This window comes from Hippocampus bargibanti, linkage group LG05 (genome assembly GCF_051943395.1).
Source record: "Hippocampus bargibanti isolate YZ-2025 linkage group LG05, ASM5194339v1, whole genome shotgun sequence".
Lineage (NCBI taxonomy): Eukaryota > Metazoa > Chordata > Actinopteri > Syngnathiformes > Syngnathidae > Hippocampus > Hippocampus bargibanti.
In genome coordinates, this window is record NC_142738.1 from 3,764,013 (window position 1) to 3,776,197 (window position 12,185).

The following is a 12,185-nucleotide window of genomic DNA, read 5'->3' on the forward strand; positions in this document are numbered from 1 at the left end:
TCATCAAGAAAATACCACTTAGCTATTTCAATCCCACGGGTACAAATGTAGCTTATTGAACGAGTTTGAATAAATCTGAAAGGTGACATCATTCCATTACGGAAATTGGAAATTTTGACAGCAAGTACTTTTTAATAATAGTCTAAAAAAGACCTCCATGTGTAATTTAAAACAGATTCTTTACTTACAGACAGTGTATTGTAGACCTCCTACAATACACTGTCTGTAAGTAAAGAATCTGTTTTAAATTACATATCAAGTAGACAGGATGAACTTAATACAACGACATCCATGTGTCTTAAAGGACAACCGACGTCACTTTTTTTTTTTTTTTTACTGACACCAGAAAAACGTTTTATAGCATCTAAAATACACAAAGTATGATATTTTTAGTCAAATGCAAAACACCAATAAGAATGACTTAAAGTGTCCAAAATCTGCAAAACATTGAGCTGCGAATTGGGCATTTTCAGAAAGTTCCGCCCCCTTGTTCGTGATGTCACACCACGACGTCTTGCATTGCTGGAGAATCAAAACAATGGCTTCAGATTCGGAGAAGATGCTTTCTTGTTACACATCCAGTTAGGAATATGATTCAAATAGTTCTGAAGAGGAAAGCATACATGTTTGCAATTGATTAAATAATTTATTTGTGCCATTTTGAGGCAACATTGGGGGGGAAATCTCTCACCCAAAAAAAGAGGCACAAAATGGCCACCTCCGTTTCCACAGGCTGATAATTTCCTTATATGGTGCTTGGACGCCCTCTTCTGGCGGCGTTTGGGTGCAACACGAGGTCCCCAGAACAAACAAGTACAGCAAAATACATTGACGTGATGGAAGGACCGCTACAATGTGTCTTTTTTACGGTAAAGGGCGGTCCTTTAGTGACGTCACGTACGGACTCCATGCCATTTTGAGGCAACATTGGGGAGAAACGGATCATCAGAAGAGAGGCACAAAATGGCGACCTCCTGTGGCCACCTCTGTTTCCACAGGCTGATAAATTCCTTATATGGAGTTTGGACACCCTCTTTTGGCGGCTTTTGGGTGCAACACAAGGTTTTCAGACCAAACAATACAGCAAAATACATTGACGTGATGGAAGGACTGCGACATTGTGTCTTTTTTTTTTTCGGTCAGGGGCGTTCCTTTAATGACGTCACGTACGGACTTGTCACCAACTCAAAAACAAGACTTCCTGAATATTCAGCGTGAGTCTTAAAAGGTAAAACATAGCTATATGCGGTAGAATCTTTTTAAAATACGCTCAGTAGAAGTCATTTGAAGCCATTTTACAAATTATGGACACAACTTGTCCGGAGACGTCGGTTGTCCTTTAAGACCTTTATTACTGTCCCAACCTACGTCTGTGTAAGCTCTCCGGCAAATTTAGTTCACTGACAAAGCTTTAGGGATGAGGAGTGAACGTCCAAAACCTTCAAAGAAGTACAGATGACAGCTGAAGAAAACGTTTCATCGATGACCCATCCTATTTTTCACGAAATATCTAAAAAGCTTCCATACGTTAACATTTCAACAACAATCAAGACTTCTTGATCAAGAACTGAAGAGCAATGACCACCCCAGTATCACCTCGCGATTAACCTGTGAGCACAAGTGGCCCATTTCTTCCCACTGCGAGAGTCCGTGGAGGAGTTTGTTCCATCTCACCGTAACCCCCCCCCCCCCTTTTTTTTTGAGTACCGAGTGGTCTCAATGAACGTGATGGGGGTCATTGTGCCTTTTTGCCCCCGGGACGCCTCGAGAACCAGCCAACCTTGAAGTCCAGAGCATCGGGTTTACTTCACATAGGAAGTCTTTTGAATGTCTGCCAGCACAAAAGCAATGTAAGGGACACTATTCACCGTCGGGATTCAATTTGACAAAGGCACGATTGTGTGGTGATCACCCCCCACGCCCAAAAAAATAAATAAATAAATAAATAAATAAAACAAAACAGCCTTTGTCTGCTGCATAGAGCACAAAATGTGTTTTTACAAATCTACCTAACCATATAATAACAATACATTTCATTTCTAAGCGCCTTTCTAAACTCTCAAGGTCACTTTACAGTTACAGGATCAATTTTTCTGCGGGTGAGCAGCGGCAGCCACATGCGCCAGCGTTCACTCAACCCGGAATAACTCAAATTGATATAAAGTTAGCTAGCTAGCTAATAGATGACTAATAGCAAGCTAACTAGCTTGTTAGATTGCGAATAGATAGTTAATAGATAGCAAATAGATAGCTATCTAGGTATCCAGCTAGCTAGTTAGATAGCGAATATACAGTAAAGTCTCGTTATATCGATATTCAAGGGAGTCCGAAAAAATATCGATATAACCGGGACTATCGATATATCCGACCCTGTTTGCATGTAATTTTCTCCGTGCGTGCATAGAAATAGTATCGATATAACCGGGACTATCGATATATCCGATATCGATATAACGAGACTTTACTGTATATCAAATATACAGATAGATAGCTTGTCAGTCGGCTAGAAAGCTAGCTAGCTTTTAGTCCTTTTCATCCAAACGTCAAGTAGACTCGGTGACCTAGCTAGCTATAAAGCTAGCTACATCGCTAACAGATACAGTGGATAAACTTGCATTACAACAGCAGCAAAGTGATGAAAGGAAGAGGAAAGGAAAGAAAGAAGTAGAAAAACAAAATATAGGAGCTGCTGGAAAGGCAGCCACTCGCCATCTTGAAGTCAAAAGAACAAAAAAAGTAAATATCAAATATGACATCCATTGACGAAAAGAGATTGTCCCACGTACATCCGCTTCAATTCCAAGCCGCGACAGTTCCACAACCTCGACTGTTCATTTTCAGTATAGTCAATCATTAAATTGATTAATCAATGGACCTTCCAACATGTGGTGTCTAGATGAAAAGGTTCGGAAGCAAATGGAAGATTTTTTTTCTGACCTCAATCTCCTCTAATAGTCATGAGGCCTTTCCAAAGATTATCCAATATAGATTATGGATTGCCCCCACAAACCCCCCCAACCTAAAAAAAACATATCTAGATAGTACAGAATGTTTTTCCAGTTTTTGATCATTCTAAAGATGTACCAATTCATTTTCAGCTCAAAGGCAGGAGCTCTGATCTGTACTGGGATTTGTTTACCATCCCGTTCCTTGGCTCACACTACCAAGATTTCCCCGGCAGCGTTAGGTGATGCTTGGCGAATAAGGGGGGGGGGGGAGTAAGGGGTATGGGTGCAAGGGTCTGGGGGTGTTATATGATGAAAAGGGGAAGAAAAGCCCATTGGTTTCACCAGCATTTCGAGCCAAACTGTCATCTCTCTGGGATTAAGGGCCCTTCAGCGATGGCTGCCGAGCCGTAAACATAGTAAGACCCCCCCGACCCCCCCCTTTACCCTCGGATGGATATTGGGAGGGGTCATGGGGCGGAGAGGGGTGTCGGTGATGAGCATTGGGTAATGGCATTAGGAGGCATGGCCTAAATAAGATCTTGAGGTCAGTGGGCCTTCTGAACCATGGCAAAGCTACTTTGTGTTTCCGTGTCAACTTTATTCATGAGTGTCTCCCCACTTTCCAGTTGGTTGCTGTACCAAACGCTGAGGCGACGAGTTAATGGACGCCTCCTGGCCGCTTATCTCGCCAACGCCTTCTCATTTCGACAGGATGTAGGCTTACAAGGAGGCCCGTAAGACTGCGGAAAGCTAGGCGGGCCGGCGGGGATACATTTGCTGAGCTAACAAAAGCGAACCGCGTCACAGAGTGGGATTTATGTGATTTTTTTTCCCCCTGAAGATTTCATGCAAATAGGGGCGCATTCAGTCTCAATTCCCTGGAAATTTTGCCCAGCGAACACCCTGCCAGTCGAGTGCAGTTCAGTTCCTGCACCAGGACCTGTGGGGTTCAGTGCCTCCAACAAGATTAAGAACCACTGATCTAAAGGAATCAAACGACACCCCATATCACCATCCCCCCCCCAAAAAAAGTTTTCAGTTACACCTAAAAATCCATATCGACTTTGATTTTGGGGGTCAGATCAACTACTCATAAAGACACAGTAAAACCCACAACAGCACATTCCATTATCTCCACTTGAAAAGAGCTGCTACCACTCTAATGCTTTGGTACACGCACAAAAGAGCATCACTAATGCTTTGTTGCGCAGTTAAGACGGTAATAACCTGACATGGGTGATAATGGCGTTCCCGGGGCAACCCGCATTTATTGATCTGGACGACTTGCCATAGTGTAAAAACATCGGGGTCATCCAAGGACTAACGTGCCATATGTCAACATCATCTATTGTCCAAAAGCAGAAACGACTCTCAAGTAGCCCATCTAACCTAGCGGGTAAATCTAAACAATGCGCAGAATTTCTTCTTTGTGTTGAATGATTCACAATCGAGACTTAATCCACCCGACCGTTAATAATGAGAAGCAATGAAGTGTATTACAAACAAATGTTTGTGTTTTAGTAGTTTGCGTGACAGGGGGGCAGTGTGGATGAAATACAAGCAAAATACAAGCAAAGCAAGTTTTCCACCCCCACACACGCTAACTAACGGATAGAGAATGAGAATCTGATTCTGATTCGGAAAAATACATGCTAACGGTTTGCCTAGCTTCTTCAGAATCAAAATCTGATTGTGAAGAATACATGCTAATGGTTAGCCTAGCTTCTTCAGAATTCAAATCTGATTCTGAAGAATACACACGAACGGTTCGCCTAGCTTCTTCAGATTCCGAATCTGATTCTAAAAAACACATGCTAACGGCTAGCCTAGCTTCTTTAGAATCAGAATCTGATTCTGAAGAAGACATGGTAACGGTTAGCCTAGCTTCTTCAGAATTCGAATCTGATTCTGAAGAATACACGCGAACGGTTCGCCTAGCTTCTCTAGAATCAGAATCTGATTCTGAAGAATAGACACTAACGGTTAGCGTACCTTCTTCAGAATTTGAATCTGATTCTGAAGAATACACACGAACGGTTCGCCTAGCTTCTTCAGAATCCGAATCTGAATCTGATTCTGAAAAATACATGCTAACGGCTAGCCTAGCTTCTTTAGAATCAGAATCTGATTCTGAAGAAGACATGGTAACGGTTAGCCTATATCTTCAGAATTTGAATCTGATTCTGAAGAATACACGCCAACAGTTCGCCGAGCTTCTCTAGAATCAGAATCTGATTCTGAAGAATACACACTAACGGTTAGCGTACCTTCTTCAGAATTTGAATCTGATTGTGAAGAATACACGCAAATGGTTAGCCTAGCTTCTTCAGAATCTGATTCTGAAAAAGCTAGGCTAACCATTAGCGTGGGTTGGGGTTCGAAAGCTAGCTTCGTTTTCAACAGTTTTTCCAAGCAGTCTCAGAGTAAAAATAGTAATCTTAATAATAATCATAATAATAATAATGATGATACGAATAATGTCCAAATTATGGCCGATATTTGGTACGAGCGTACCCTGCTGATCAAGATAAAACTGATTTTGAGGCTTTTTCGGATGATGAATGACTAAATTCAAGTATTGATGAGCCTTTTTGTCTCCCAGCGATGCTTCTATTCAAATTAGCAAAGCAATCAGTGTTTATTTAGCCAAGAGTCAACTGTCAGTTTTGTTGTTTTTATTTTTTCCCCATAAAAGCGGACATGCTCGAGGAGCTGCAGATTATTTTAACTCAGTCACTGCCAGACGTGCAAAAAAATGTCACCACTACAGTGCCAGGGTTTTTGTCATTGTCATTTGAATTCCAGGACCCACAAAACATTGAGTTTTAGGACTACATATACATTCAATGTAGCGTCGGAAACCTTAGACCAGGGGTCGGGTACCTCATATGCGAAGTTACTGCTAGCTAGCCTACACACTGCTCATTAGCTTGCACGCTTGCTTTCTGCTGTCTCTTGTATATTGATGCTAACGTGAGCATGGGGCTTGTAAAAGTGCCACTGACATTCAACCGTTTCATTCATGGTATTGTTTCATTGCAAATTAGAATCACGGAGGAACCTTTTCTCTTCACAAAGGCAAATCCTTCGGTCCAGTCAATCTGAAGTGTATGATACTCTTCCTTTTTTTTTTAACTCGTCAGGCTTATTTAAAAGGGGCGTTTACCTGTTTCGACATCAACGGCCACCTAGGTCAGTATCATCCAATCAAAATTGCTCTTTGAACATCAATACCCACCTTAGGTCAGTTTCATCCAATCAAAATTACGCTTTCCGCCAACTTGCACTTGCACTCAGCAATGACGCCTCTCCACGTCAACACCAGTGACACAGAGCAACTCTTCTCTGTGAGACACTTTGTCCTGACCCACGTTCGGAGCCGGTCACCGTGTCAAAGACAGACGGTGGCGTACAGAAGGCGCCTTGACGCAGTCTGCGTGCCTTCGTCATCCCACCGACTGCATTTTCCCTCAAACACCCAAGATTTTCCCACTCCCCCTCAGGCACTGGTTTCAGGCCAGCGGGGTTAGCGACTGGTGCTTCCGCGACAACCCCCAACCTGCGCGATGATAATCTCTCAGTTATGCAAATCCCTCGCCGGCCTGGTAGCAAGTGCAGCTGCTGCGGGTGAAAGTTAAGATGGCAACTTGATGTAGGCCATTATCGTGTCCTAATTTTGTATAACCGCTGAAAAAAAAATGACACACTTCTTTGAGTTTCTGTCATTTGGACATTTTTTTTCAAGCCAAGTTAGCTAAAGCTATTTATTGCCACTCCCAGTGTGTCTTTAAAACATCCACCTAACCTTCAGTCTGCTACAGTCGGCTAATGCTAATGCTAACCTAATAAAAAAATTGCACAGGCTTGAGCTAACTAGGTCAATTTGTACCTGAAGACACAATTGGATATATTAGTTGACTTAATACCTGTTTAAGAACACTAACAAAGTACAGTGATATCTCCATCACAAAGGTAAATAAAACAACTTTATTATACAGTACAGTTTATTTCTTTAATTACAATGCCACAGTACATTTATTATACATAAAATAAGATATACTGTGTGTAGTTTTAAGGCTTATTTAGTTGAAAATTATGTTTTATGGGGACCTGGGAACGGATTATTCTCATTTTAATGGTTTCCTATGGGAAATTAATGTTTGGAATACACACTTCCCCTTGCACACAATTTCTGGGAACCAATTAAGTTCGTAAGCCAAGGTATTACTGTATTTGTATTTTGTTCATACTAAAGTAGATTAATGCTAATGCTAACCTAATAGAAAATGGCAGAGACATAAGATAACCACTTCAATTTGTACCTCCAGACACAACTGGATATATTACATGACTTCATACCTGTTTAAGAATACTTACAAAGTATTTGTATTTTGTTAATGCTAAAGTAGGTTAATGCTAATGCTAACCTAATAGAAAATGGCAGAGACATGAGCTTACATTCATACTTCAAGACACAACTGGATAAATATGATTACTTCATTCCTGTTTAAGCACACTAACAAAGTATTTATATTTTGTTAATGCTAAAGTAGGTTAATGCTAATACTAACGCTAACCTAATAGAAAGTGGCAGAGACATGAGCTTAAATTCGTACTTAAAGACACTGGATATATTAGTTAACTTGATTCCTGTTTAAGCGCACTAACAAAGTATTTATATTTTGTTCATGCTAAATTAGGTTAATGCTAATGCTAACCTAATAGAAAATGACACACATGAGCTAACTACTTCCATTTGTACCTCAAGACACAAGTGGATATATTAGTTGACTTCATACCTGTTCAAGCACACTCACAAAGTATTTATATTTTGTTCATGCTAAAGTACATTAATGCTAATGCTAACCTAATAGAAAATGGCAGAGACATGAGCTTAAATTCGTACTTAAAGACACAACTGGATATATTAGTTAACTTGATTCCTGTTTAAGCGCACTAACAAAGTATTTATATTTTGTTCATGCTAAATTGGGTTAATGCTAATGCTAACCTATTAGAAAATGACACACATGAGCTAACTACTTCCATTTGTACCTCAAGACACAAGTGGATATATTAGTTGACTTCATACCTGTTCAAGCACACTAAGTATTTGTATTTTATTTACCTCCCCCCACCCACACAGACTACACTAACCTATAGATAACCTATCTGAATACTCAAAACCAACTTCCTGTTTTTACATTCAACTAGACACCCACCCCCCATCATAACGGGGATACCGTTATCTTCTTATACAGATTAACAGTAGTCTGCTTGGGGTGCGCAAACATTACTAGAAAGTGTGTCAGTGCGTTGAGAGAACTGGTGGAATAATGAAGCAAAAGGGGGTGTAAAAAAAAAGGGGGGGGGAGTCATTAGCATTAGCATTAGCATAAATGTGCCTATTTGAACAAGGAGCGAAAGTGTGCATCCTAAGTGTGTGTGTGTGCATGTGTGTGAAAGTGTCTGGGGATGAGCGGGAACATGGGGGGGGGGGGAGGAGGTACGGGTGTGTGGTAGTGAGGACCCCCTTTGACTGAAGCTTTAACCAGACGGCGGGATGAAGAGGAGGGGGGGGGGGGGGGATTGTGAGGGTGGGAATGTGCAGTTGTTTTGCAAGGGGGAACACACGGAACAGTGAACCTCAAAGTGGGGGTGGTGGGGGGGGGCTATCGTCAGATTGAGAAGCAAACAAATGGAGAGATAGACGCAAACAAGCCGTTGTCACGAGGGGCGATTTGAATATGGTGGGGAGGGGGTTAAAAATGAGGAAAGCAGCTTAGAGATTTGTGTGGACGGCTTTTTTTTTGCAACAATGGGCCAAAAAAAAAACAAGTGTCATCGTCTCAGTATTGCCTACACTGTACAATACAGTAAAGTGTCGTTATATCGATATCGGTTATATCGATAGTACTGCTTATTACGATACTATTTCTATGAACGCAAGGAGAAAATGTACATGCCGCAGGATCGGATATATCGATAGTCCGGTTATATCGATATTTTTTCCGACTCCCGAGAATATCCATATAACGAGACTTTACTGTATATGCGAAAAACACTTGATTTGATAGCATGGAAGCCATATATTGATACCATCGATACCACTGATATCATTGCGATACCATGCAATATATTTGACACATTAACTCATTCACTGCCCGACGATGTGGTAAAACATGTCCACTCCAGTGCCAGGGTTTTTGTCATTATCACTCAGATTCCAGTATCCACAGAATATTGAGTTTTAAAGGACAACCGACACATTTTTTTTGTTTCCTAACTGACATCAGGAAAAACATTTTATAGCATCTAAAATACCCCGAACACGCAGGCTGATATTTTTGGTCAAATGCAAAACACACAATAAAAATGAGTTAAAGTGTCCCAAAACTGCCACAAAATGAGCTCGGAACTGAGGATTTTCAGAAAGTTCCGCCCCCTTGTTCGTGATGTCACACCACGACGTCTTGCATTGCTGGAGAATCAAAACAATGGCTTCAGATTCGGAGAAGATGCTTTCTTGTTACACATCCAGTTATGAATATGATTCAAATGGTTCTGAAGAGGAAAGCATACATGTTTGCAATCGATTAAAGAATTTATTCCGTGCCATTTTGAGGCAACATTGGAGGGAAATGTCTCACTCAAAAAGAGGCACAAAATGGCGACCTCTAGCAGACATGACAGTGTATTGCGTTTCCACGGGCTGATAAATTCCTTTTATTGAGCTTGGACGCCCTCTACTGGTGGCTTTTGGGTGCAACACAAGGTTTTCAGACCAAACAAGTACAGCAAAATACATTGACGTGATGGAAGTACTGCTACAATGTGTCTTTTTTTCGGTCAGGGGCGTTCCTTTAGTGACGTCACTTACGGACTCGTCACCAACTCAAAAACAAGACTTCCTTAATATTCAGCGCGAGTCTTAAAACGTAAAATATAGCTATATGCGGTGGAATCTTATTAAAATACGGTCAGTATGAGTCATTTAAAGCCATTTTACAAATTATGGACACAACTTGTCGGTTGTCCTTTAATGATTGCAATTCCCCTTATTAAGCGAGACTCTCGCATTGTTTTTGTTGGCGACCCGATCCAAGAGTTTTTCTCTTCTTACTTGGCGCTAACCCCATGCTTACTTCTACGTTATAACTAGAGTAAAGTCTCGTTATATCGATATCGGATATATCGATAGTCCCGGTTATATCGATACTATTTCTATGCACGCACTGAGAAAATTACATGCAAACAGGGTCTGATATATCGATAGTCCTGGTTATATCGATATTTTTTCGGACTCCCTTGAATATCGATATAACGAGACTTTACTGTAGTTGATTCCTCGACTGCAACACAAATGCTGGACTTCCAATGCGGAAACGGAAATACAAAATCAAACAAAAACAATGTGACGCGCATGCGCATAGCATGCTTCATCGACACACTCGATAACTCGATAATCGCATAAAAATGATGACAAAAACGTATAAATACATATGAATTGCATTGTTCTTTTGAGAGAGTGGCTGCCTTTCCAGCAGCTCATGTATTTTGTGTTTCTACTTTCATTTATTTCATCACTTCGCTGCTGAAATGTAAATTTCTCCACTGCGAGACTAATAAAGGCAAATCCAATCCAATCGTATTATATTAAAAAAAAAGAAGGCATTAATGTTATTCGTCTTCCGCCTGTCAGCACACAAAGTGAAGAATGCTGTGCACGATATGGAAAGCATTTTGCTATAACATATAATCGGCTTTTAAATAAATATGCAAACCCTTTTACGACATGCACGTATAGATGCTTTCCGTCATTTGCAGCCTGTCTTGTCTCTGGAAACAAACTCCTGACAGCTAAAAGGCTAACACATGTTTGTTTTTTTTTTTGTTTGTTTGTTTGTTTTATATATACGCGATAAGACGGATACATAAAGAGGAAATGAGCACGCTTACCTTCCTTTCACTTGTTCACGTGTGGGAGTGTCCACTGGCAGAGATGCTTATTCCCCCCCACCTTCGTCGTCTCTGGATGGATTCCCTCTCGCCGCTAGCATTCGTATTTTCACCGAATCCTCTCTCTCTTTCGCTCTCGGCTCAATCATGCCGCACGCGCGCACAAGCACACACAAACATTCATTTGGTCACACGAATTCCCGGGGGCGAGGAACTTGCTCTCTCGGGAGCGCGCTGCTGGTGTCCGGACGCTTAAAAAATATAACAATAAATACGTTTATAATAATAACATTAATAATAATACTTTTTATTTCTAATCGGCTTTCAAAACTATCAACGACACTTTACAGTCACGGGATACGATTATTTTTATTCTGCGGGTGAGCAGCTGCAGCCATTGTGCCGGCTTTCACTCAACGCGGAAGTAACACGGAAGTAACAGTAACGCAAAATGTTGTCAATGTATGTATTTATTTATTTATTTATTTATTGTTTAAAAGTAGCACAGATAGACAACAATTGGGCTAATTTGGCGATTGAAAAGAAAAAAATATGTTTTAATTATTTTAAAAAGCCAAACGTATTTTAAATGTGGGCTAATGGTTATCGCTAGCAGTTAATGGCAAAGGCAACAACAAACAAAAAACGTTTTGTCAATTGAATGACTTATTTGTCGAAATAAAAAAAAAGATAAAATCAGAAAACCATCCACTTCTGCAAAAAAATGTGAGAAATAATTTGCATTTTGACTCGATATTTTTTTTTCTCAGTCTGAGACAAGACTGTGACACAATAATTTAAGCAACAACAAAATGAGGAGCCATTTGGGAGCCAAAAGAGCCGGATATTTTTCGTGAGCTGAGCCAAAAGAACTGACTCTCTAAAAAGAGCTGGAATTCCCATTACAACAACAAGTGTGAGTTGACAGATCTATGAAACATAAAGTGACATCATGTAATAAAAAACAACAAATCGCGGTCATTTGAGGACACTGCCTGATGAATTGCGTCACACCCATTTGGAAATGAAACTCATGTCATATCTTCCTTTGGTATCAATTGCGGGTTGCAAAACTTAATTAGGCGCTGATGAGCCGACTTTATTTGCTGCAGCTTGAGGTGTAATTGAGAAGCAGTCGTCTCCGTTGGTTAAGATAACAACCAAATGAGGCGGCACAATTGTGGCCGATGTACTCTGATGGGATGTCTGCGCCCAAGGTGCAAATGAAAAATCAAATTAGTGATGTGATTCCAGCCGATGGCAAAGAAGCAGGTTCGT

The 12,185-nt window shown here is 40.7% G+C and overlaps 1 protein-coding gene across 1 annotated transcript in view; it reads right to left on the bottom strand.

Annotated features, from left to right (window-relative positions):
• nrcamb (neuronal cell adhesion molecule b) overlaps positions 1 to 11,084 on the bottom strand; it is an 81,409-nt gene extending 70,325 nt beyond the window's left edge. The window contains exon 1 of the mRNA XM_088995830.1: positions 10,908 to 11,084. The gene's annotated coding sequence lies outside the window, so the exon portion shown is untranslated. The remainder of the gene's footprint in view (positions 1 to 10,907) is intronic.
• Between the last annotated feature and the right edge of the window lie 1,101 nt (positions 11,085 to 12,185).